The sequence below is a fragment of the Rhinolophus sinicus genome, chromosome 16 (assembly GCF_057876585.1).
Source record: "Rhinolophus sinicus isolate RSI-liver-muscle chromosome 16, RSI-T2T, whole genome shotgun sequence".
NCBI classification, from domain to species: domain Eukaryota; kingdom Metazoa; phylum Chordata; class Mammalia; order Chiroptera; family Rhinolophidae; genus Rhinolophus; species Rhinolophus sinicus.
The window spans coordinates 80750559-80757123 of record NC_142516.1 but is presented as its reverse complement, the minus strand read 5'-3'; positions in this window follow the sequence as shown (position 1 = coordinate 80757123).

Below are 6565 nucleotides of genomic sequence, written 5' to 3'. Positions count from 1 at the left end.
GCCACAAATGGCCTGCAGAGGTCCGGAGAAATTTTGGTGTTGGGCAGTGAGCCACAAACTGCATCACAGCCTCTCTTGTGTGGCTCTCAAGGATCTGCAGGCCTGAGGTGAGTGGTGGGTGGCTGTTGTGTTCTCAGGGCATTTTGCAAAGTGGTCACAGGCCAGGCACTGGCACAAGAACAGAACCTGCATTAACCATGTAAAAACCACAAGCCCTGCCTTGTGACTCCCTGGGACCATGCTGACCCAGCTAGTGCTGCATTGCCGAGGGTACTCTCAACTCTGGGTCAACCAGATTGGCCCACCCAACCAAGGAGTCTCTTTCAATGACTGAGCCTTATGGGCAGGTAGCAGGTGACAATAGGCCTAAGGGCTCTGAGCCGTGTGCTAAGCTGCCCCAGGCCCAATACTGGTGGTGGCCAGCCTCAGTTCACAGTGAGGCCAGTCCCATGTATCTCCAGGTCCAGCAGAGGCAGCAACCAACCACATATACTTTGTGGCTCGTCCCAGGTAGACCCAGACTGGTCACAGGCAGGACTGAAATTGGACTGCACAGGATCCCATCCCAAGAGACACCAGAAGCAACACAACCAGGGGCCGGCTTCAGACCACATCAGAACACTAGTTGGTTAGCCCCACAAGCGGCACACCCAAAGGGCGGTCTCAATAGGCACAACATCCTGTGGAGGCTGATCCCCCTGTGAGGGGTCAGCCACCAAACAGCAGCTCATACAGTGTGGGCATAGCCAATTCTCACAGTCAGTCAGACTGGGAGTCAATGCCACCCACAGGGATGGCACCAAAAGCCATCATGGCTCAAATACAATAGGAGAATACATGCCACACACTCAAGGGACACTCTTGGAACACACATGCAAGAGATCAGGGAGACTGTGCCATTGGACCACACAGGATACATACTACATAAGTCCACCCAGCAAAGACTGAGAGACATAAGAGATCTTCATAATACATAGAAGCAAACACAGAGAGGCAGCCAGAATGAGGAAACAAAGAAAAATGTCCTACATAACAATTATAAATAAAAAAACAGGGACAATCTCCCAGAAATAGAACTAAATGAAATGGAGGCAACTCACCTACAAGACAGAGTTTAAAACATTGGTTATAAGAATGCTTAAGGAACTTAGTGAGAATTTCAACAAAGAGACAGTAAGCATAAAGAAGGACATATAAACCATAAAAAAGAACCAGTCCGAAATAAAAAAATACAACAACTGAAATGAAGACTACACTAGTAGGAAACAACAGCAGAATAGATGAAGCATAGGACTGAATCAGCGATTTAGAAAACAAGATAGCAGAATACATACAATCAGAACAATAACAAAAAAGAATAAAAAACAATGAAGATAGTTTGAGAGACCTTTTGGACAACATCAAGTGCAACAACATCCACATCAAAAGGTACCAGAGGAAGAAGAGAGGGAACAAAGGATCGAGAACCTATTCAAGAAATAACGACAGATGACTTCACTAACCTAGTGAAGGAAATACAAGCCCAGGAAGCGCAGAGAGTCCCAAACAAGATGAACCCAAACAGGCCCCCACCAAGACACATCATAGTTAAAATGCCAAAGGTTAAAGACAAAGAGTGTATCCAAACAAAAAACAAACAAACAACAAACAAACAAACAAACAAAAAACAAGAGAAAGACATGAAACTATCAGCAATTTTTCTACAGAAACTTTGCAGGCCAGAGGGAGTGGCAGGAAATACTCAAAGTGATGAAAAACAAGGGCCTACAACCAACTGCTCTATCTAGCAAGACTATCATTTAAAATTGAAGGAGAAATAAAGTGCTTCTGAGAAAAGGAAAAGCTAAAGGAATTCATACCAGTGAGCCAGTATTACAGGAAATGTTAAAAGGACTTCTTTAAGCAGAAGAAAGAAGAAAACAAACTAACAAAGACCAGAAATATGAATAATAAAATAGCAGTAACTATGTACCTGTCAATATCACTTTAAATATAAATGGATTAAATACTCCAAACAAAAGACATGGGGTAGCTGAGTGGGTAAGAAAACAAGACCCATGCATATACTGTCTATAAGAGACCCACCTCAGATCAAAAGACACACAGGGGCTCAAAGTAAAGGGATGGAATAAGCTATTTCATGCAAATGAAAATGAGAAAAAGGCTGGGATAGCAATACTTATATCAGAAAAAATAGACTTCGAAATGATGACTATAATAAAAGACAAAGAAGGACGTTACATAATAATAAAGGGATCAATCCAACAAGAGGACATAACCCTAATAAACATCTATGCACCCAACATTGGAGCACCTACATATATAAAACAGATATCGACTGACATAAAGACAGAGATGAACAGAAACACAATCATAGTAGGGGACTTCAACATCCATTGACACCAACGGACAGATCCTCCAGAAAGAAAATCAGTACAGAAACAGAGGCCTTAAATGACATATTAGACCAGATTGATATAACTGATATTTTTAGAGCATTTCACCTCAAAGCAGCAGGATATACATTCTTTTCAAGTGCACATGGAACATTTTCCAAGATATAGCACATGCTAGGCCACTAAACAAGTCTCAATAAATGTAAGAAGATTGAAGTCATATCCAGCATTTTCTTTGACCACAGTGCTATGAAACTAGGAATCAATTAAAAGAAAAAACAAAAACACACAAACGCATGGAGACTGAAAAACATGCTACTAAATAATGAATGGATCAACAATGACATCAAGGAAGAAATCAAAAGATAGCTTGAAACAAATAAAAATGAAAACAACAACCCCAAATCTATGGGACACAACGAATTTCCCTAAGATGGAAAATCATAACAATGCAGGCCTACCTAAAGAAACAAGAAAAATTTCAAATCAACAGTCTATCCATACACCTAAGGGAACTGGAAAAAGAACAGAAAAATAAGCCCAAAGTGAGTACAAGGAAGGAAATAATAAAGATCAGATTGGAAATAAATAAAATAGAGACCAGAAAAAAAAAATAAATGAAACCAAGAGCTGGTTTATTGAAAAGATAAACAAAATTGACAGACTCATAAAGAAAAACAGAGAAAGAACACAAATAATTAAAATCAGAAACGAAAGAGGACAAGTGGCAACAGATACCACAGAAATACAAAAAAAAAAAGAATTAAGATATTACTATGAGAAGCTATATGCCAACAAATTAGGCAATCTGGAAGAAATGGACAAATTCCTAGAAGCATACAATCTTCCAAGGCTGAATCAAGAAGGAACAGAAAATCTGAATAGACCAATTACTACCAACGAAATAGAATCAGTAATCAACAAGCTCCAAACAAACAAAAGTCCTGGGCCAGATGTCTTCACATGTGAATTCTACGAAACACTCATAAAATAACTAATAGCTATTCTCCTCAAATTTTTCCCAAAAAATCCAGAAGGAGGGAAATCTCCCAAGCTCATTTTATGAGACCACCATTACCCTAATCCCCATATCAGGCAAAGACATAATTTAAAAAAAGAAAAAAGAAAACTATGGGTCGATATCTCTAATGAACATAGATGCAAAAGTCCTCAACAAAATATTAGCAAACTGAATTCAGCAATACATTGAAAATATCATACACCAAGATCAAGTGGGATTCATTCCTGGTATGCCAGGTTAATTCAATATCCACAAATCAATTAATGCTATACACCACATAAACAAAATAAAAAATAAAAATCATATGGTCATATCAATAGATGCAAAAACAAACAAACAAAAAAAACAAAGAAAAACACAAAACAAACATTTAACGAAATGTAACATCCATTTATTAAAAACTCTCAGCAAAGTGGAAATAGAGGGAACATATCTCAACATCATACAGGTCACATATGGTAAACCTACAGCTAATATCATACTCAATGGGGAAAGGCTAAAAGCATTCTCCTTATGATCAGGAAAAAGACAAGGATTCCCACTTTCATCTCTTTTATTCAACATAGTTCTGGAAGTCCCAGCCACAGCAATAAGACAAGAAAAAGACGTAAAACATATGCAAGTGCGAAACGAAGAAGTAAAATTGTCATTATTTACAGATGACATGATATTAAACAGAGAGAACCCCAAAGATACCACCAAAAAACTATTAGAACTGATAAGTGAATTTAGTAAAGGCGCAGGACACAAAATTAATATTCAGAAATTCATTTCATTTTTATATACTATTAATAAACTATCAGAAAGAAAAATTAGGAAAACAATCCCATTTACAATTACATTTAAAAAATAAGTAGCAATAAGTTTAATCAAGGAAGTAAAAAACCTGTACTCAGAAAATTATAAGATATTGAAAAGAGAAATGAAAGAACATACAAATAAATGGAAACATATATTAATACCATGCTCATGGGTAGGAAAAGTTAATATAATGAAAATGTCCATACTACCCAAAGCAATGTATAGATTCAGTAGAATCCTTATCAAATTACCAATGACATTTTGCACAGAAGTAGAACAAATAATCCTAAAATTTATAGGGAACCATAAGAGACCCTGAATAGTCACAGCAATCCTGAGGAAGAAGAACAAAGCTAGAGGTATCACACTACCTGATATCAAATTATACTACAAGGCCATAGTAATCAAAACTGCCTAGCATGGGCATAAAAACAGACACATAGATGAATGGAACAGAATAGAGAGCCCAGAAATAAATCCATTCTTAATATGGTCATTTAAATCTATGATGAAGGAAGCAAGAATCTACATTGGGATAAACTCAGTCTATTTAACAAATGGTGCTGGGAAAACCAGAGACACGTACAAAAAAACTGAAACTGGACCACCTTCTTACACCATATACAAGAATAAACTCAAAATGGATTAAACACGTAAATGTATATTCGAAACCATAAAACTCCTAGAAGAAAATATAGGAAGCAAACTCTTAGACATTACCCATAGTAATATTTTTACTGATACATCTCCTTGGGCAAGGGAAGCAAAAGTAAAATAAACAAATGGGACAACATCAACTAGCAAAAAGTTTTTTTCACAGTAATGGAAACGAGCAACAAAACAAAACATCATTCTACTGATGGGAGAAGATATTTGCCAATGATAACATCTGATAAGAGGTTAATAGCCAAAATTTATGGAAAAAAACACAAAAACTTATACCACTCAACACCAAAAACCCCAAACAATCCAATTAAAAAATGGGCAGAGGACTTGTATAGACATTTCTCTATACAAAGAGGATATACAGATGCCCAACAGATAGATGAAAAGATGTTCAATGTCACTAATCATCAGGGAAATACAAATAAAAAACCACAATGAGATACCAGCTCATTCTTGTCAGAATGGCTGTCATCAGTAAATCAACAAACCACAAGTGCTGGTGAGGATGTGGAGAAAAAGGAACCCTTATACATTGTTGGTGGGATTGCAGATTGGTGCAGCCACTATGGAAAACAGTGCGGAGGTTCCTGAAAAAATAAAAAATAGAACTACCTTATGACCCAGCAATTCCACTCCTGGGTATTAATCCAAAGAAATCCAAAACACTTGTTTGAAAAAATATATGTGCACACATATTCATTTTTTTCAAGAGAAGTTCTACAACTTACTTTTTTCATTTAAAAATCAAACATCAACATCTTTTCATGTCTGTAGCTATAGATCTATTTCATCTTAAAAATAAAAGTAAACCCACACACACCCCAAATGTAATGTTGTGGATGGTGTGTATGTGTTTGTTTCATCTCTCCAATGCCAGCTAGTTGTTTAACAGTTATAACCCCTGCAGCTTCACTATTTAGATTACGAACTGCCGAGGTGAAGCCCTGGGTCATTTTCTCCTTTCTTTGCCTGCATTCCCTCTCTGAGTCCCATGAATCAGTCTTGGCCACAGACACCCAAACCTTTCCCTCCCGTATGAGGAAGGTTTTCCAGTAATGACACCTCCTTTCTTTGCCTTCTCCTCCAGCCTCCCCAGCTTCACCGTTGTCTCCACCCGGTAGGAAGGTGCACCTCAAGGCCAGCCCCTCCTCATGCCCTCCTGTGACGGCCGGAGGTGTCTCTGTTCAGAAAAATCCCTCCACATATCTCTGTAGCTCTGGTACTTTTTCACGCCAAGTCTGGTTCTGACTGTCCTAAGGTCCCTAGGACTCACAACTGTAAAAATGTCACTTAAAGGCTGTCATGTGGGGTGTCATGCGGGGTCTCTGGTCCCACTCCCTACATAAGAATGCAGAATAGGGCGAGGCCAAAAAAGAACACCCACGGAACCATAGATAGGGGAGTCATACCACTATAGTCTCACTGGTGGCTGGTTTGGAGACACAGGAGGCAGGAGCCACACAATCTGTCACCCGCTGTCCTCTTCTCTCTGCCAACCAACCTCACTTGCTAGCTGCAATCTACCGTACTAGCTGCAATCCACTCTTGCTAGCTCAGCCACCATCTTCTTGATAGCCCCCATTTTCTGCTAACGTAGCCACAGCAGTTATTTTAGTGGCCAATGGCTCACTGGTTACAGTTGATGGCCAAATAGCCACAGCTGGTGGCCATCTACTACCCG